Source organism: Triturus cristatus, chromosome 2_1 (genome assembly GCF_964204655.1).
Source record: "Triturus cristatus chromosome 2_1, aTriCri1.1, whole genome shotgun sequence".
NCBI lineage: Eukaryota > Metazoa > Chordata > Amphibia > Caudata > Salamandridae > Triturus > Triturus cristatus.
Window position 1 is genome coordinate 1127327858 of NC_140581.1, and position 22077 is coordinate 1127349934.

Genomic DNA, 22077 nt, shown 5'->3' on the forward strand with positions numbered 1-22077 from the left:
GTAGCAAGAGTTAGCAAGGCCAATAGGCAGGACCATGGTAAACTGGTGTGATAACCACTGCATATAATTTTAACAGAACAGTAGAGGTGCTTCCTTGAACAGGTACAGAAACCCCATAGTAGCATTAATGCACATCACAGAAAAATGTGATACGCATTGACCCAAACAAAAGATGCCATTGGCTTTGATTTACTGTAACCTGAAGACATTGTTTACACACGGATGATTAAACACTAAATAAAGGATAATGAATGGAAAGAAAAAAGCCTTTGCCAGTGTAACGTATTGGGCCATCAGCCCTGGCACTGTGGCAGATGTGCACAAGTGATGAGGAAAAATGCCATCACTCAAAGTGTAGGAGAACCAATGTCTGAAGGGGGCTGTGGTTCTCAGAACCAAAGTGTGAATGACAGGCTGAATAGACCAAAGGATGAAGGGGGCTGCCCAAACAGTACCTTTATGGATGTATGTATATTCTATAATTGGAGCTTCAAATATTTTGATAACATGATGCTGGAAAAACATTTAAAGCCGCTTCTAGGCCAGAACTCAAAGATGCTCCATGCTCAACTGATTAGCATCTAGTCAACCAATCCCAGGGCTTTTGAATAACATTGCTATCAAGGTAACATGTTTATTTAAATCACCGTTGGCTCAAACAAACTATCATGGCATCACATTACTGAATTAAAAAATATTCAAACAGATATATTTATGCCAATTTATGAGCGGCGGCAAGTTGAAAAATGAACTGGACCTTCTGCTGGTCATGAAAATATTTGGTCTACAACATCAGCTTCAAAAACGCAGCTTAAGGAACAAAACATGCACTGTATAGTGTATGCACGGAAATGTAATTCAGAAATATTTTTGTTGTAAATGATTCATCTAGGCTTCAATTTTTTTACTGATATATATATTGTAATTATGCCTCTGTGCCCCAAGGTGAGAGACTAAGGCAGGTAATTGTGCCTCTGGACCTCTACTACTTTTTGTAACATGTGTGTGTTTGACTGCGCTGGTGGCGATTGCCGCATCACTGCAAGCCCTATGATGTCATCACAGAAGTCCTGCTTCATTCTCGAGACAATATGGCAGCTGCCCTTGCTGCTTAACTGATACTGCATGGGAAACAGAAACAATCAGCAACGTGTTTGCAGCTTTATACCAAACATTTAGAGTAAGTTAGCCAAATAAGACAAATGGAGTGCAGGAATATGCTGCCCTGGGTCATGCAATGTGGCTAATAGGAACATCTGCAATTAGAACCAATAGCCCCTGAATCCAAAATCAGCACGTTAGCCATTGGACCAAATCTCCTTCCTGTGAATACAGGCACAACTACAAATTCCGCATCAGCTCTCACCTCAGAAAAATAACAACCAAGCTGAAACCAAAGGACAGAACAGATAAAGAAAACCGACATAAGATAAAATGAAAAACACTACTGAAGCAGTTGGAACAGAAATTACATTTAACAAGGAGCAAAAAAACAACCTGGAAATGAAGCAATCTGACTAACCACGAACTTTAGTCATTAAAGTCGTCAAAACAACTTAAATGACTAAGAGCAAAAAGCTTGGGAAGAAACGGGAAAAGGGTCAAGGGAACAGATGGTTGTGGTTTGGTGAAACTACACAAGATGTAGGTTCTATTGCACTATCGGGAGTGAAAAAATGCATGAAAGTAAAATAAACTAAAAAATCCCGGAGGACAGGAAGTGGATTTGCAAAATGCGAGGGTTACTCTGCGGTAAGGAAGGCAAGTACATTTTTAACAGATGCAGAAATCAGCAACAACCGTTGCGGCTAAATGTGTTTGATTAGAAAGTAAAATGCATCAAAGTAAATACACAGCTGTGAGCCCAGCAAGCTGCTGAAGGAGCATCAGCTAATTTCAAAATGGCCGCTGTGGCTCTACATGTAATCCTGTAGCATAAAGCCTTAGGGAAGATACCCTCCCGAATTCATGGAACATTTGTAGGGTAGGGGGTTTAACATTATAAGGGGCTCCATTCTGGAAAATATGGTTTTGGAGGCTTAACACACAGGAGGACCCAGTTCACAAATGCACATTAGGAAAAATCTGAAACGTGCTCCACAATGGTCCCTACCTTTGGAACAAATGTTATTTTACATGCGATTTGTACCACGCACAATCCATCACTGCTATGGTATTGCATTACTTTAGGTGAAATCCCAAAAAGCACTTCAGTGCTCACAGTGAGAGCACTCTTAATCACAAGAACCTTGTTCAACATCACTTCCATTCACATCTTCAGCATTCATGTTCAATCAAAAGATGGCATACAAGGCACACACTGGCCACTTGGGGCCAAAGGTGATTTTACAATCAAGGACTCCTTGGAACTGCACACCAGCCTGTGCTACTGGGAGATACATTTTCCAAATTACTGTTCAAAGATACCCTTGTGATACAGTGTGCTACAGTGCCTCTGATTTATAGCCTTTGTGCATCTTCACTTGAATGCATCTAAGATTTACGGTTCATAAGTATCTTTCTCCTGGTTAGCAGGCTCCACTGCACTTTCAGAGTCATAACCATTATTAGTATAGGAGGGGGAAGTGTGGGGGTGACCATACAAAGAGGGCGCTTTCCTCAATGAGGGAGTCAGGAGTAACCATCACCCAGTAGCTATAGCCAACTACAAATGTGGCACCCCAAGGCATGTTCCCCAGAACACTTTCTGGACGCACTGAAGGTCAGAAGAGTACCAAAACTTTCTACCTGTAACTTGAGAGGAGCTCTGGAGGATTGGACATACTCTCCCATGTCCGCAGCGTAAAGAAGTGGACTCCAAGGGTTAGTTTGCTGACCTACTTCATGGCTACAGGAACACGCAAATGGAAGAACCACTTTTTCCTGGATGACCAGTTGCCTAATCACAATGGCACTTGCACAGGCTGTTCATAAACAAAACCCTTATGTCCCATGAGGCCCACCCACTGAGAAGTCTGGGACCCTTAGGTGAAGAGCTGAGGGAAAAGGGACTTACCAATGGGAAATTCTGGCTTCCAGCCGCTGGAGGACAAAGATCAACAACCAAAGTGAATCTAGCAAAGGCACAACTATCCGGGGCTGAAGCAACAAGTCGATCCCACTTGGAGCTCCTCCGCAGCAGAAAATCTATTTCGGCTGGCCCTCTGTGAGAAGCTATCTGACACTGTGGCGCCCTCTTTGGATACAGCCTGCCGTCTTATCCCAATGCAAAAATCTGCACTCCATTTTACAGACTAAGTACCAAAGTAAACATCTGGACCTGGTGATGATGCCAAAAGTATCGGACTGATGTGACAATGGCCCAGGGCACAAAATTTGACTTTTTCCGCAATGAGCTTTCTCCCCCAAAAATCAACAGCATCAATGGGACCATGGTCAACATCTATATGACTTTAGTTAGACCATCACGGATAGACCTTGCTGTATTGCCTGGCTGAGAAATTCTGACTTCTGTTTGGCAGATTGAGTCTGAAGCTAAAATCCATGACTGAGCCATCCCGCTTAGAGTATACACCTCAGGATCCATCACGGTCGGTCTCTAAGAGCGCCTAAGTCCGGGTCTACTGCAACCACAGATGAACACTGGCACTTAAAGCCTTTTGGCACTTTTTTCATCTAAAACTTTAAAGATTCATCTCTCTGGTTCCCCTTATTGGATTTTTGTCTTTTTGATGACATTTTGTTTATTTAGAAATACAATTTACTCTATTTTTTAATGCACTTTGGATTTTTATTGATTGGTGTTTTGACATTATTCCTGTTTTAGAACTGCATACATATTTTACATAGCCTCCCAATTGGAGCTGGTCAGCTCTGTGTTACAGCTATCAGGAGGTTGAGCGATGGTTAATTTAGTGACTTCACGCTGACAGGATAGAGCTATAATATCTTGTACTTGGTGTTGGCCCACACCAAATAATAATCCACCCTCAAACCCAGAGACATCTTCCATTTCTGTCCAATGAACCAATTCAAATACTTAGCCAAGCTGATGAAGGCAGACACTAATCAACTAGACCGGTATATCAATGTCTACAAGACAGCCAGTATCACAACACGCATATACAGACCCTATCCAGGCAGTGCCCAGTGCTCTCATCCACCAGAACCTCTTTAGAGCACTCAATATAGTTTTCCACAGTGCCCAGTTAATCACCCTCACGTCACATGTGGACTTTAAAGACAAGGGAAGGATATACATTTTATCCCAGATCAGCAGTTCCAGTTCATCAAGATTAACTTATCAAGATCAGAAATCATTCCGGGGACGTGAATCATTCCCCAAGGCTCCATCTTTCTGCCTATCGCATTATGTCTCGACAAGAAACATATAGGGATCCATTTGTCTGGCTGTCAAAAATATCAGTATCAGGCACCAGTATCAACCAGCATGCAAACAACACCCCACTCTAGATGAAAATGATATCCTATAGTAAGAACCATCACCTAAATCAGTGTCCAGACTCCATACTGACTGAGGTCAAAAGACCAGTGCTTGAAGCTAAATTCCATCAAAACATATTTTGTAGCAATCGTAAATGAGGAAAAACAAGCTCAAGTACATGAATGCCTCAGTACAATAAACTCTGATTTATCCACCAAATCCCGCTCATCCACCTATGGAAAATCCCAAAGACTTGCCATGAACATCAATTCACCAAAATGCCTGATGTAGTTGGTACAACAAAGACTTGCCATGAACATCAATTCACCAAAATGCCTAAAGTAGTTGGTACAACTTTATGCAATCAATTTCTTCCTGTGACGTCACATGGTTGACCCCTGGTTCCAACCTTAGCCATTCAATCTCCTCTCATTTGTGGATGAGGGTAAGAGAAGGGCAAGGAGTAGAAAGTACAGAAAGTAAAGCTACCTTGCGGAGCCCGACTTACTTTCATTTCCTGAGGATTCTTTCACAACTCCTGGCTGGAACCAGGGTTAGCAAGACCAGTGCAGGAGCACGCCAGGATTACCAGCTTTTACCCCAAATCGATGCTCAAGAAGACCCTCCTCTTGAAGGAATTTCTGATGAGGTAATTCTCACAACCACTTTCTCCTCCAGGACATCAACAATAAAAAGCCCTACCATAAGCAAGCCCAACTTACTCTCAAAAGGCTCCTTCCACATACCCCATACAGCACTCCTTTTCTTTACAGACAGGTCTAAGCTACATAAATACCCACAATACATGGAAACAGTAAACATTCTGTAAACTTCAGTACAATAAGTTATTTTAGGACCGCTCCATGGTATACCATACGATGCCATCTCCTGGTTAGTATTACAGACACACATACATTTCAACCAAATATCTAGTTGCCAGTACAGAACTGCTAACCCACTACGCAAGTCCTCTTAACTGTTAAGGTTTCCAGCTATTGTTCAGGCAACACAACCAACAAAAAGCCTTATTATTAAGCAGACAGGCAAGAGAGGATTGTGTTGCCAGCCATGCCTTTTGTCCAAGAACTTCCTCCTCAGAGGTCATTATGAATGCATAAAGGTATCAATGTATCCACTCTATATGTAACTGATTATATATTCTTACAAAAACACGTTTTGTCTCTAAAGAAATACAATAGTAGGGAAACGGCTCAAGAGCGAACCACAAGTACGCGAATGGGAGCATTCTAACCTGATAACAAGCACCACTCATTCGCCAGAGTCGTTTACAGAGGGATACTAGAGTACGCTGTTTCAAGCTGGGCCTTCCGCGCTGGTAACTTTATACTGAAGCAGCCTTCTCTCTATAAGCGAGGACAAGCGATGAAACAAGATGAATACAGAATTACTAGAGCAGGGCTTTGGAATAACACATTCCCCTTCCCCAAGCACCTGACAGGTAAGGATTTTATGACAACATCCTGAACCGCTGCTGCAAAAAGCAGAAATCCTACCCAAAAAGAAAAAAAACACCTCTGTCAAAAACAGAGCAAACCATGCCAACCTCTAAAATAATGTGGTGTATTTACTCACAGAATAAATGAATTAATGTGCAAGATATAGTGCAGCTCCGCAAACCGAATCACTCACAGGTGCTTTTACTAAATCACAATTGAAACCTTATGGGGTGGGGGGGCGGGGTTTCGGGAGATCCTATCGTAGACAGGCGATCTGGGAGTACATACTCCAGCTCCCAGAGTGCAATTCTCAAAGAAACAAAATTCAGAGAAAACCTATTTGTAAAATAATTCAGTCTTTATGGTGTAATCAAAATAACTGATAATTGAACCTGGGTTTAATTTGATTTCAGTCTTTACATATAAATCATCCAAAATGGTTTGTGATGTAAAGTCACTTCTTCAGGGCTCACACATGTATTCCTTTTTTACATGTATAAATATTTTCATATTGGTATAGCTGATCATTAAATGTCGAAATAGGTTCCGCATCCGATGCTCCTTCTAAAATAGGATACCATAATGTGTTTTAACCCTCTCTTTTAGAAACGCACAAGGTTTAAAAAGAAGTACATGTGAAACGAATTAAATACAGGAAAAATTATCAGTTATTTCGAATTCTTTAACAAATAGGTGTCTCTGAATTTAGTTTTGACTCTTACTCAAAAACCTGTTTCCATATCCTTAATCAATCAATCGTTCTGTAAGGCTAGTATCCTCATATTACAAGGCAAACCCCCATACTGTGTTCAGGTGTTCTCTATAGGTAAAAACAAAACTACTTTAGCATGAAACTTTCAACCACAAATATACCGTAAACACTTTACAGGTCAACAGATGTGAAAAAACACAGTACATACACTTTACTTCCAATTAAGCATGTCAACACGAAGTCGATTCTACTTTGGACAAAACCAAAACGCAATACAGATGGATATCAATGAGTCAAAATAATGGGACTGGTTTACCATTCCCAATGGTAGCAGTGCTTGGTAAAGATGCAATTTAAATACTGTTGGCTTCGCAACATAAATGCCAATATAAGACAATTTCAAGATTAACTTTCATCCTTGCTGAGAGAAAAAGGCTCCAAGGCAGAGGGACGCCAAAAGGCAAGAAAAGGACACGTGGTTTGATTCAATTTCTCAATTTAAGGATTTGATAGGTCTTACTCCTTTGTATACTTGCATGATGGGAACCATCATATATATGTGTATCAGTCCACCTCATTCAAAAGGTAGAGTCTACCCTGAAATCCTTGACCAATCAGACTGAGGATATCCAAGGACACTTTTGCTTTAGCGCTCCAATCGGTAGATTCCTACTCAAGAGCGATATTGCCCCAAGAAATTTGAAAGCTGAGCTGAGATTTTTTTTGCAACTGCGCAGCAGCCATTTCATCTTGCTTTTCAGGCTGAACTGTGCCTCCAGGCAGGGACCACAGACAGGCAGCGCCTGTGGTCAGTCAGCAAATTTTCACTGGCAAAAGGGCTGGTTTGTTGTCAAGCTGGTTGGGAAAGAATTTTGTGTGAGGATTCACTATGAGCAAGGAAGCCTGTCTTGCGACTTGAGGTATACAAAAGACAAATGTTACTGTGCATTCGACATGGCAGCCGCCAGGTCTTGGGATCCAATGTGTTATGACTGACACTCAAGCGAATGTACTGGACCACGCCCCGTTCCCTTAGTTCACTTGCAAAGTCACAAATAAGCTATTTAGCTCTAACTGGCCCCCCCCACCCATAAAAAAGCACATCCTCTGTACTACAAGGGACGACACAGTTTACAAAGCGTCTTTGTTTTCTGTCTCTGACACCTCCTTCTTACAAGAACTCTTTTTTGAAACATAACATAAATGACAAAGAAAATACACCCACCTGCTACATCACACGTAAATACATGAGCCCCTATTTTGGGGGACGAGACTTAGAGAGATTACCAATTAAAACAAACACTTCATACGTGTTCACTCTCACCTCCCATCCCCCCCCACACACACACACCTCACAAAACAGACAAACAGCTTCAACTGCATCAATTTGACACATTCATATTATAAGAGGTGGGGAAGCCAACAATTTAACAAGGCAAACAGGAGTCGAGCCAAGGGTATGGCTTGGCTCCTACAGACGATCACGAGCCGAGCCCTGAAATGTTTGCGTGTCAATCATGCAATAAACATCACGTAAAACATGCTACAGTCTCTTAAAAAGGTGTATTTTTGTTAACAAGTGGAAGCGTTGGCATTAATATGTCACATTATAGCACTAACCGCTGGCTTTAGTGCTGGTGGCGCCCTGTGCGACAATGTTTGTTGGCCCCCCAATGACCACCTCCACCACTGATTCTCTCACTAGCACCCTTTAACAGTGACCAAGTCTCCATAACCACACTCTCTCAGATGCATTGAATTAGTTATATAGCGCCACTCTTACCAGTGTAGGGTGTCCGAGCACTTTGCATCACACACACATTACACAGAGACAACCAATCATACGTATCTAAATCAGTGTATAGGAAATGTTACATAAGCCAAAGGACTAAAAGTGTAGGAATCACGTGTCATCCATACTGGTAGGCAGTATAGTTTAAGAGTGCTTGGTGTGGAGAAGCACAAACGCAGAGTCGAAAAAGAAACAGCATAGTTGGGAGTTTTCTTTAAAAATAAGAATCAATTTCTAGCCAAATTAACCCTTTTTGCAACATTTATCAATGTTCTAATAATGTATACTTTGCAGTGTGTATGCAGTTCTGGGATGAAAGTTAATAGCTCACCATTCTATATTACGACTTTAAGTTATAAATTGCAAGTAACAAAAGGATGTCTCTTTTGAAAGCAGTAATCTGCTGATCTGTTTACATCATACGCAGTCTGTAATTTACTTGGTACACGTTCTTTGCAGCAGGCATATTAACCCTCTGCACTAACTTCACCCAAGTCAAAACCTCAACTTTACAAAACACTGATCTCTCTCCAGGAAGATAATTAATCACACGAGTTTTCTTAACATTCATGTGAGGCCTGGTAATTGCCGGAGGAAAGAAATGCTGCAGCAGGTGCTTCAAAAGCATAATAAACTTTCAAACACGGCGCCCGCAGGAAGCCAGCACCCGGTGCAGTGGCACCGGTCGCACCACCCTAAAGCCGGCCCTGAAAAGTGATAATGTTTAAATATGAACTGCCTCCTGCCCGCAGCCTGGCGACAGTGCCATCAGTGAACAGCGAGGCAAGACAGCTATAGTTTATGCAATCAAACACAACAACAGGTCTTTACACAGCTAGTATTCTGAAATGACGTTTTTCAATGTGCTTTCATATGAGATAGTGAAGAAAAAGGAGGCTAGGTAAAATACATTGTTTGCCTGATTCACACAATTTGTGTAAACGGGGAAGCCGCGATTAATCTTGTGCGTTTGATTTCTCTTTGTAAAAATGAGCCATTAAATTAATATCTTCGTCTCTTCGTTACACCTTAAATGATAATGGTTTCTTTGTCCCTGTGTGCATGAGGGTAGGGCTCGGGCGGCAGGCTGAAGCCGCGTCAAAGCTCGGTTTGCTGTGGACTCGAGGATCCATCGAGCTGATTACATCTGTAGGCGCGCGCTAAAACGTTTTCTAATAAATCTACATGTCAGTATGGCCTTCCTGTCACCCACCTCTGCATCTTTAGTTGTACCATCTTTGTGCAGTAGGAAGAGTCACGACCTTCACTTCAGTTAAGGAATAAAACTCTTAATAACTTCTTTGAGTTACAGAGACTACGTTATAGCTGCACCACAGCAGCAGATGTTACACACGTCCTACTGTGGAACTTTCAAAAAGTATCATTACTGCAAAACAAACGAACAGGAGGGACCAAGACATTTTGCCCACAAGACTGGCATTGGCTCACCTGCTGCAGTTCACGGGAACATGCCGCGTGGAGGGGGTTGCGCTTCTAGTGCCAACGTGAACCCTAGGGGGGCAGTGTGTGCCCGGGGCTGCCCCCTCCGCATGCCGCCGTCGTCACCGCCAGTGCTGTGCCCTGGAGAGGCGCCGTGAATGACCCGCCAGCGCTGCAGGAGCGGCCGCCGTTGCCAGGGGCAACGGAGAGAAACACGAGCCTGCAGGGCAGGGGCGGGGCCAGCCTCTGGTCGCGCTGAGAAGAGGCCAGGCGAGTTTGGTGGGCGGGGATAGAGTGGTTTGAGCCCTAGTTCCTTCTTCCGACTTGTTGCAGTCAGAGTCGATACCTTTTCACCCGCAGGGAGGGAGAGGCAGTGAGGTACATAAGATGCTCGAATACGGACGCGCACACGCTCCATCTCTTCTTGACTGGCACGCAGATGACTTTATTTATGGATCGCCATCAGTTTCCAGGCCTTGGATCTCGTTATCAGCTGGAAGATTGCTTCGATGTAAATGAACAGGCTGTGCTGAAATTAAATAATGATTCTGAAAATAAAGGTCAGAAGTGGAAATATTGTTACCGAAGTAATCGGAGTACCCCACTTCAGAGCAATGACATCTCCAGACGCTTGCATGTGAGGGCATAAATGAAAACCAGATGTTAAGAATTATCTGGTGGGCACGGCCTCTACTCATATATACGCATCTTCGAGGCCAGATGCAGCGCCCGACATGTGGGATGTCCTTATCAATGGCCATAATCGGAATGTCTGGAAATTTTCGAGCCCACAGACCCCTAAAATATACATGGATCAAGTGTATACTTAGTATTGCGAAACCAACCCGCATTATACCCCACTACTTTCCTATCTTGAGAACAGCAAGCAGGGAAATAGCCCCAAAAAGTACAATTAGCATATACAAAGCACTATGATGTCACAGGAAGTGATGTTACGATCCCATCATATCCTTCACTTTAATGAAAATTAAGGTGAAATATATATGTGCGAGTTCAATCAAAATCTTTAGAGTACATGTTTGTATATAAACCACACATTAAGGTCTGTCTCTCTACCCTTTTGTCACAGCCAGGGTGGAGCTCAAGTAAACCAAACCAGGCCGTAGAAGCCAGATGCAGGTGCAAGAGCCAGCAGGAGGGAGATCAAGCTAGGTGCTCTTGCAGTCGTTAGTTTATGATTCATAGATAGTTCACGGCAACAAATTCTTGCACCTGATTCAGATACAAAATATACAAGGACCAATGTGAGAGCTCACAATTTTCCCTCTTAGTATCTCACTGTCAAGGAATTCCCTGATATCCTGCTGAAGTTTGAGCCATTGCACAGAATCAGTCGTTCTAAGAAAGTTAAAAAAAAAATTAGTCAGTCATTGGTCCAAATCGTAAGTAATCACATTAGACTGCTTTTAGTAGCCTTGTGACAGTGCTTAATTTGTAAAATAATACATTTCTGTGCCAAAATTTAAGCTCCTGACTGGTGCTATCAAATTTCAGAGGGACAGGGGTCATGGATGTCGATTCACCAAAATGCCAGGGGTAGCACAAGTGACATCATTTACCCTTTGACCATAATGATGTTGCAGGAAGTGACATCATTTGACCTTTGACCCTGCATGGTCCCAACAAATGATGTCATATAACCTTAATCCTGATGACATCACAATAATTTACATTGCTGAAGTTACGTAATTGCTTAATTAATATTATATATTCATTTAGGGGAGAAAAAACGGTGGGGGGCTTCTTTTCCCTGAGAAATGTTCGGGAAAAAAGGGGCTTTACTAGTTCATTTTAATGGACAATTTTCACATAAATTTAATAAAAATCCATAGGGTCTACAAAAACACTCGCTAAATATTCAAAACATTTCATGGTGTGCCAAGCTACTAAAATCTGAGAGTACCCATGAGTTCACCCAATTATGTTTTTAAAATGTTCTATGGGTGCCCGCTTACGTATAAAAATACCTCCATTGCTAGGACCAGCATTTTGCCATAGTGGCCCCTTTTGCCCACACATTGCATACAATATGCCAGTGCCAGAATTTTCTTAATACTGCTTCTCTTGCAAAAATGAGGTCCCTTAGCTCAATGGTTTTGTCTAATATGTCGAGGGCCATATTTGGTCTTAGATGGCCCCATGACCTTGCCACAGTTGTCTTCCTACATACCTAGAGTTTCCTCCAATGTGCCATCACCAGCAATTTGCCAAGGGTGCCAACTATGCCAAAACTTTCCTCCAGGAGGGCAGCACTGACATTTTTCATGGGTGCTCTAGGCCAAAATGTATCTCCAGAGCGCCAGCAGTAGCAGTTTGCCGAAGGTATCCCATAGGCAAGTATTGCCTCCATTATTCCGTTGCCAACATTTTGTCAAGGGTGCTTAAATAAACCAAGGAGCACGCCTGGTCTAACAGCAGATCTGCAAGCATAACAACACACTCACTTACATTCACTTAATCACACTCATTCTATCATTAGCACTGACTTGGACTCATTCATTTTCACCTATTCTTGTGCACTCACTCTCGCCCTCAATCACTCATTCACACTACTTACTCACTCATTTAGAAACACACACACATCCACAATCTCATATACAAACATACACGCCCTCTCACCCAAACTCCCTCTCACCAACATGCACACACACAACATACATTAAAACCATTTTTTTATTTTTTATCTAAGATGCCAGTTGAGGTCCAGATCTTGCTGCTCCACTTATTACACTAATAGTGAATAATAAACTATTATTCACTACTTATGTAATAACAATGAGCAGAAAACGAGGCTAGAGCCCGACTCTGATGATGTGAGACACCCTTGTGTTCTTGCCAGTGATTATGCCACCTCTGAGGCCAGGGGTCGCAAAGGCAGTGCCAGGGGTAGCTAGGGGCAAGCTAGGGGTCGCAACTGCAGGTCCCAAAAAATAAGTGTCGTGCCACAGCCCACTTGCTCTGCCTCCTGATCGAGTCACGTATCCTTTAGGTACGAAATTTAACAATTAAAGCAAAATGCTTGAAAGACTTACGTTTATCATAGAACACAAGAGAGGATCTTGATTAACACCACATGATGAATGAGTAATTGTGCCAAAATACAAGCACTGTTCCATTTTGAAGTTTGCTGGCAGTGCGGATGTTTTAAATCTCACATAAAGAGTTGTCCAGACCTGCACTGCATAGAAGCTGAATCAACAACTTGCTCTTCTGGGAAATCAGTTATTCACTTCCAAACAAAACATACTTCTACATTTGAGAAAATGGGGGGTGCTCGTCTCCATAGTTTGCATCTCAAGTCAGAGCAGTAAAAATGGGCCCATTTCTCACATATAGCAAACAACACACCTTTAATAAGCAAGTCATCATGGAAGTCATTCTCCATATTGTGCCTCAATCATTTTATAGTATTATATTAGTCTCTCTCAAAGCTCCAAGTTGACAAACTATGCCTTTTGCTCAGAAAGATGTTCCACGTCTTAGGTTTCAGGACTTTATCCTTCATTTCGAGACGTGGACCATCACTCCACATCAGACTTCACTCAGTTTGACTGCAAATTTGTTCACCAGTCCTGCAGGTTTCTGACCACCCACTGCTGCTTTCTCAAACTGCAACACAAAAGATTTGTAAGAAAATTCCCAAGAAGAGGAACTAGCAGCAAATGGTCAGATGAGGGACATCCCAGGCTCCTCACAAGGTAAAGTGAGTAGTGAGTGAGTACTTAGTGCAAAGATGACGTCCGCTTGAGGCCTGGGGCTTTCTGTTCCTTGGAGCACATTTTAGCGTGAAAGCTAACTCAAACCTTATTTTTAATACAATTGTAGCAGTCACCTGGCAAATCAAGGTCTAATTTAAAGTAGCAGACTCTTTTTAAAGAAGATAGTTTTGGTATCTACATTTGTACCGCGCCCATTCAATCATTAGTAGGGATTTATTGCGCTTTCAGCAACTTTCCACGTGGCTCCAAAGTCACTACAGAAGACTGAAGTCTGCCAGCTTGTAATGATGAAACGGAGTGCGTCATATTCTTAGTTATGTGGCGAGGTCACACACATTGAGGTCTGGGACGTATGTTTCTGAGATGTTAAAGGGTTAAGGCTGGAGGAGCGAGGGAGAGAGAAAAAGAGGTTTCAAGGGGACCAGTGCTGTGGGGTACAACGACAACCAACTTCATGATACAAATGGCCGTGGTCTTAGGAGTTCTGCCCAATGTGTTGTGTTGGATGTTACCATTTGCCGTGTCATGGTGGGAATTGCGGTTATGACTGTTTGTAGTCCACAAAAATGGCACATCTACTCTGTTGGGACATGATGTTCTAATGTCATCACTTGGAAGTTTCTGTGTTTACATGTGCTGTAGCATTAATTACTGCTTGGTGGCAGGTGTTTTTTTTTCTCTCACTTGCTTGAATGCATCTACATAGGGTAAACCTAGACAAGGGTGTAACAGTGCGATGAGTGTGTTAACATCAAAAGAAAGCAATCACAAAAGACTGTACTCAAACCCAGTCATTCGTGTGGTGACCTGAGCAGAAGCCATGCAACCCATAAAAGTCATTAATACAGCCTAATACTGTACACTATAGACAAATAAACAAAATTCCATTTCGAATAGCAATCCGAGTTGGTTACTTTGGCAAAACCCATGCGTCCTATTAAAACCCCAGAATTCACCACATCCTCCTTGGCTAGAAGAAGCCAACTTTTAGCAACGGTTTGCATCCACAGCTCTTTTCGTGCACAGTAAGGTTCCTGAAGTTGAATAAGCTCCAAGAGGCAAGCACTAGCCAGGGTAACACTCAAACAGTAGCCAGAATGACACGTTACACATGTGAGTGTGAGGCTGGAATGCTTGGTAAGTTGCCGTCCTGACAGAATAGGACCTATCAGGCTTGCCCCTGCTCGCATCCTGTCTTCATCCCTCCATTCGAGCCCTTGCCTTTTTGGTTGAGACCCAGAGACCCTTGCATTTTCATGTGGATAAGAAGGGGGATCTTCCAGACCCCCTCCATTTTATTCACATATAAAATGGCTTTCATTTTTAGTAGAAAGTGGCATTTCAAGTCCAAGCACACAGAGGAAGCAGAGACAAATCAAACGACAAGAGACCAAACACATTTAAAACCTGGAGTTTAATCAATATTAATAAGTGTAAACTGAAACAAATTAGATTATTACACATTTTATTGCGTGAAAAGAGAGCACGGATTAAAACAAGTTCTGACTGTGTACTGTAAAAATCGGATGGTGTCAAGGGAAACCATGTATTTAATCTATAAACATTTTGTGGCACCATATATTTTGTTCACACATGCAACAAAAGCAAATTTGCACGAACAGGATAATACAAGAGTCACTCTGACGAATGTTTATCAGACATCACAGGCTGTGGCTTTTAATACAAAAAGAATGTAAAGATCAATTTAGAGACTATTTCATTTAATAACCGGAGTGAAAAAAGTGGCGTGGTGCAAGGTGAAAAGAAAAACAAACAGCAATGCAGATGTCGGTTGCTATACATTATCATCTAAAAGTGATTTATTATAAAAAAAACAAACGTGTTTCAATCAGTTTAAATAAATCTTTCAGTTCTTCACCAGGATTTATTTACCTCGGCACTTTAGTACCATTACTAATTTATAAAAAGAAGTGGTGTACCGAACACACCTTTTGCCCTTTCTTTTAAGGATGCATCATGCTGTCAATAGATCTGTATTTTACATCGAGAACCCTTCCTGTACTGTGTGTGTGTGGGGGGGGTGTCTAACTGTAATGTGATTAGTCACTACAAGAGGAACCGAGAGACATGCCAAAACAGGAAGGACTTTCATATCACTACAGAGGTATGAAGTGAATCATGTCTCTTTGATGGAGGGGTTAACACACCTGATGTTCCAGTCATCACACTTATTTACTTTTGGATAAGGGTCTGCGGTGAATGGGGTGAAGGCAACATTCCATTTGAATTGAATGCTGACGAAGACTTGTGCAATTCAATTTAGACATGTACAGTTGAATTCAGAGGTCTGATAGCGAACGCAAGGTATTGTACTGAAATATATATTTTTTGCCTATTTTCCGATCCATGACTATGTAATATTCTTAGCTTGCTCACCACTAAAGGTTATTCTCACAGTCACAGTTTGGCCCTATCGTTCTCATGCCCTCACTGGTCATTCCCCCTATAACAAACAAGGTAAAGGTGTGTACAAAAACGTTGACCACTACAGCTTTCTAGAACCAGGAATTAAAATGTCATGACCAATATGAAAGTCTATGGGAAGACATGGGAAGTCTAATTTCAAGGCATACAGGGCACGAATAATTGGGCAAAAGAAGTGTAAGACATTCATTACTTCATACAAATAGGAAAACTGAAGAAACGTGCAGCTGGTTAAGATTAAGAAAAAAAACAGAACTTCCCCTTGAAACATACTTTTGAAGGTCAACCTTAAACCAGAAGGCATGGAAATAAAAGAAGGCCAACCAGAATTTACCATACTCCCAAGGCAATTAGAGAAGGGTGCCTTGCCTTGGTTAATTAGTGATTAGGCCAGACTGGCAAACCAAGATCAGTGGAGGATGCTGTGCCTTGGTACTTACTCATTAGTGCAAGGTGCAGTTATCTGGTCACTGGAACAGGCTATTCCACCATATTTTGTAACAATACATGCGGCAATTCCGTGAATCATTGCTCTCATGCAAGGCCAAGTAGTCCAACACAAAGAGGAGGTGCTGATGAAGATGCACGAGGCCTACAAGTCCTCCAGTGTCTTCTTGCAAAGTGACACACACACACACACACACATCTGAAGCCTACACAAAAATACACATAAAGACCACATACACTGTCTAGGACAGAGGAAACACCCCAAGAGCCAATAGAATAGCCAGATAACAAACTCCAAACCAAGAGGACAGAACATCTATTCTGGGAAAGGTAACACACCAACATTGGAACCGGAAAACTATGACCTGGGACTAGTGGTTAATTTGCAAAAACCTATGTGCCGGGACTCTCATCAGGAGGCAACTTGCACCAGCCCATTTGTCCTGTTAGCGCTGTCTAAAACTAAACAAGCTACGAGCCATGAAAGTGGGGAGGGGATATGGCGTAATGGCCAAAGCGGTCAACTTCGGAGCAGGGGAACCACGTTCGAGTTTCATCATTGGCTCAACATCCTGGGATTCAGGGCAAATCACTCAATATCCCTGTGCCTACCATAAATTAAGGTGTTCTTAGCTGGTGCTCTTGAAAAGCACCGGGGTTGATGATTAAGTGCCAGTGCTGAGCGCCAGAAGCCACCGGCTCAAATTAAGCATTGACTGGGACAGAATCTATTACATGTTGACTTCCATCACACTTCCAAGTGGGTTGGGGAACTTTATGTATTTGTATTTATTTATTTGTTTTGCCGGGCATATAGCACAAGATAATTTAAGTCTCAAGACTGGATGAGGTCAAGGGCGGATAGGGAGGAAAAGTGTGGAGAAGAAAAGAGCAATCAAACTAATTACTGAAAAAACATAACTAAAAATGCAAGACTCAACTAGACAACAGGGACCATCTTACATAGCAAGCATGTGTGCCTGTTTTTTGAGCCCCTGGGGCACTTATGTATTGTAGAAGAGACCACAGGTGCGTGTGGGTGCTCTTAAATAATACACAATGCACTGGTGCATATACAGTGGCATCACTAATTTAAGAGGGTGTTCCCTCATTTGCATGGGGGTGTGCCCCCATGCAAATGAGGGAAACACCTTGCCTCTGTGCCCACACCGTATAATGGACACAGGCGCGGAGGCTATCAGTAAGAGCACGTGTTTTCCACATGCTGTCATCAGGAGGAGGAAAATGGGGTCCCTCACAAATTCCCCTGCAGGTGGGTGCAGTCACTCACTGCACCTGCCTGCAGAGGGATATCTGCCCTCTCTTTGAAGTGCAGGTGGGCGCCACCTGAAAGGAGAAAGACGAAATAGCTGCTTCATCCAGCTTTTTGTCTTTCACTGTATTCTCCCCTCAGGGCAAGCGCGTGTTTGCAGCTGCCATGGGGGCAGTGCATTGATGTCAATTGTTTGCACCCACGGTTGGTACGATTTGCTGTTAAACAGGAAGCCAATTAAATATAGATCAATAGGTAGAAACGTAGTCCAGTTTTTCAAACCCACATAAAGTCTGATCGCCCTGTTTTGAACCATTTACAGTTCAGACATTATCTGGAGTGGGGCCTTGAGAAAGACAGCAGAGTAGTAGAAAGGTCTGGCTATCACAATAGTCTGAATGAGTAGGATCAACCGGAGGATGACAAGTTAGCGGCAGACTGTAGATATGTTGTGTAAATGGTTATTTTGGCCTGGCAGTTCGGGCTGGACTGTTCCCATGAGGCACAGGGTCAGACTGATTTGCATATGGCCATGTCTGAACTGGGGTGGCAGAGTGGGCTAAAGAACGGTGATGGATCAAACCCAGATCCGTTGACTGGGTGTGAGTGTTTGATTGGTTCTGATGCTCCGTCTATCACCACCCCCTTTTGTACCGCTGTGTAAATGGTAATGGGCATTGTTGATAGTTACTTGAGCCTGTGGTATGACAGAGAGATCTGAATAGAAGAGCACTCTAAGAATGCAAGCTATTCATGTGTAGGCCCCAGCCATGACCTGACGGAGTGCCCAAGTCGCACAAGGGGCATGAGGAACACTGAGGAAGTGTGAGGTCTGCTGGCCACATGAAAGGGATCACTGCTGAGGATGTTATTACAAAAAGTCATAATTCCGGATTTGCTGGCTTTTTGTCAGTGTGGATGGAAGTCCCGTAGACCAAGAGCACATACCAAGCGTGGCAGAAAATGCACTGAGTGGCAGTTAGGTCAGGATCAGCTGTGCTTAAATACAATAGGAATTAGCCTCCATTTTGGGATACTTGCATGCGAATACAGTTCAAGGACAGCCTTTCCATGTCCAGTTCATACTATCCAGCTGTGAGTGCTGGCTCCATGTGGCCTGGGTCTTTCTCAAATTTGAGTTTGGACATTTAAAGGTACTAAACTCAGATTCAAGTATCCGACACCCACTCCTTCACCAAGTCCCCCATGCCTAACTACTAATCTACCTCAGAAAATATTAGCAAACCTCTTGAGATAACCGCCGGTTCTGCTCTGTTGTCCACCTCCACACTATAATCTCATTAACTATAACCTAGAGATGTGCTACAAAGGAATCCAAGGAAAGGTGTGAAGAGGAGACTTCACATCAGTAAGAATGTTTGAAAGCGTTCACAGAGACAGCACAATAGTATCGCACTCAAAATACACAGACACCAAGATCTCCCTTCCACCACCCATACCCACCCCCACCAAGAGACCGCTGTACAACAAAACCACACGATCCACCATTAACAGACTTGCCTTCAGTGGAGGTCGTTAGACCCATAACTCCTTTTGGAGCACCACCTGTTGGCACTATCCGCAACCCGCAGATTGATGTATCATAGGCACACACAGAATAATATAGCACCAGTGTAAGAATGCATGAAGCCAATGTGCAGCACTATGCTTTCAATATCATGAACAACAAAAAGCCCACCAGGAAGTGTATTAACAGAATGGGTTGGTGGTGGTGGACTCCCCGGGGACCCCCCCTGCCTCCAGGATAGTTTGGCCCTTCCAATTAAAAGAGCTGGGGTCGAGATCTGGTCTGAGTTGGGGGATGAAAATGGCATACATCCTTGGGAGGTATTGAAAGCAAGAATTGGTATGGGGTTTTCAAGATTTAACTTTATCCAACTAAAATCCTGGTTTGAAACAGAAAAGGAGAATTTAAGGGGAAATGGAGAGGTTGAAGCTGCATTAAAAAACATTCAGCATCGGAAAAAGGAGATCTCCATATGGTATAGGCTACTGATCAACGCAGATGATGTCGGTATTCCCCAACAGGTGTCAGCTTGGATCAATTCTCCATTTGAAGCCGATATCGGGAATCTCTTGGAACCCTCTATGACCCTGCTTTATAAATACACCAAATCAGCTAGTCTGAAGAAAAATCATTTTTTTGTCACCAATCGAATCTACTATACTCCGGAGAAGATCTCGAAATTCGCCCCCAATCCCGAACCAAGGTGTTCCAGGTGCTTGCGCCCTAAAGCCAATGACATACATATCTTTTTTGATTGTCCCAAATTAGGATCATACTGGGAAGGGGTGTGCAGATATTTAGGTATGTCCTTTGGAATTGACATTCTGTTGAACGGCTCTCTGATTTTCCTTGCTAATGATCAGGTGTCCACTGCCAGTATGGCTCAATCCGATAGAGGGCTGTTACTATGTCTGATTTTGTTGGCCCGAAGGGAGATCTGTCTAAGATGGAAGGACCCCCTCCCGCCGAAAATTGAGGACTGGTTAAAATCCGCACTTGCTATGGCCCGATTAGAATCTTTGAGCACCAGCTCTGGCCCCCCTACATTGTGGGCACCCTTCATACGTATGGGTCAGGAATTGAGACTCTGCTGATCCCCTGTTGCCGATGTTAAGGATCGATAAATACCATGGTCCTATGATTAACACCTAAATCCCGGACGATATAAGGGGATTGGTTGGATAACCTAAACAAGTGCAGGTGGTCGGAGGGCGCTCCATCATTAAACTGACCAGTTATGCCCTGCAAATAGTTTATAGGTGAGATGAGGACAAAAAAAAAAAAAAAAAAAAAAAAAAAAAGAATGGGTTGGTGGGTGGTTGTTTGCAGCACCATGTAAAGTTGCAACAAAATACACTGACATATTTTGGCAGTGAATTGACTATTTCTTGTACGGTGAGGTAGAGAAGAAAAGGGAAGTGGTAAGAACAAGGGCTAGGGATCCAACTGCATCAAAAGAAATAGGTGTGATGTCCTAGTCATTAAGGATGAGGCTTCACAAAGAGTCCTTAGGGAGGAGTAAAGTCAAGCTAAAGAAATCACAAAAGTGACTCAATAAAAACAATAAGTAGCAAGGTCAAAACAAACTGTGAGAACACACACAGAAACAGCAGAGAAATTCTTTAGAACTAAAACAATTTGAAGGAAGTATTCATGACAATGACTAAAGATGAGAAATCTACAGTGGATGCTGTTGGGTCAAACAATTGCTTTGTCAGTTATGTCGGACTAAAGTTTTGAGCCACTCAATTAATTCATCTTGAGCTCGGAAGAGTCCCGAAAAACACCACAAAATACATTAATAAGAATACTCGTGCAATGTAAACATCAACAATCACTTATTGTTTTTACGTATGCAAAATATTTGAACATATATGGTGGGAGAAGTGACATATGTGAATTAAGTGAAACAAAGTGACACAGTGGTAATATCAATGTAAGCAACAACATTTTTTACATATGTACAAAGAATATATTGGTCTGTCCTTTAGTAATTATTCATGTCTTGCTGGGGGTGGCGTAACTAGTTAATGCTAACTTTGTTTCACTTAATTCACATGTCACTTCTCTCACCGTTGATAGCTATATGTGTGACAGCCATATATGTTCAAATGTTTTTCCATACATAAAAACAATAAGTGATTGTTGATGTTTACATTGCACGAGTATTCTTATTTATATAATTTGGAGTGTTTTTCGGGACTCTTCCGAGTTCAAGATGAATTGAGTGGCTCAAAACTTTAGTCCGACGTAACTGAAGAAAGCAATTGTTTAACCCAACAGCATCCACTGTAGATTTTTCATTAATGCCCAGGTGCTGAGGGACACTGGGTTACCCCATTACCACTAGTGAATGACTAAAGATGGTCATATAGGGCAGGATTCCCTAGGTAGACTGCATTTACAATTTCTCTCTCTACTAAGAATTATTGTACTTTCAGTAATGCCAAGAGTTTATACAGCACCTCCCTCTCGTACGACCGGTTTACAAATTAATTTTAATCGTTCAAGCCAGCACAATAAAGTCACCCACTGCTTTTTGATAGTGAATTACTTCACCAAAACATCGGGCAAGTTCAGAAGTGTCAGGGTTGTTTTTCCACACCTACTTTCAATCCTTGGCTTGGAAAGATTAAACAAGTTTTTAAGGCGTGAGCCGCTGATGTTCACATCCAATTGTTAACACCCATTTACCGACCCATACGGGCAATTAACCTGATTAAAAAACATTGAGTTTGTTAAGAAGGTAGAAATTCTCATCAGACCAGTATCCTCATGAGTGACTAATAATCGTAAGTGACTTTAATGCGAGGATATTTGATTTTGGAGAATGTGGCA

General features: G+C 42.4%; 1 protein-coding gene across 8 annotated transcripts in view; it reads right to left on the reverse strand.

The window, feature by feature from the left end:
• Positions 1-22077, reverse strand: part of PTPN13 (protein tyrosine phosphatase non-receptor type 13) — an 830096-nt gene that overhangs the window by 775930 nt on the left and 32089 nt on the right. The window contains exon 1 of one of the 8 annotated variants that reach the window (XM_085636544.1): positions 9816-9950. The exons of the other annotated variants lie outside the window; for them this stretch is intronic. The gene's annotated coding sequence lies outside the window, so the exon portion shown is untranslated. Of the gene's footprint in view, positions 1-9815; positions 9951-22077 lie in introns of those variants that run through there. 8 annotated transcript variants of the gene reach the window in all.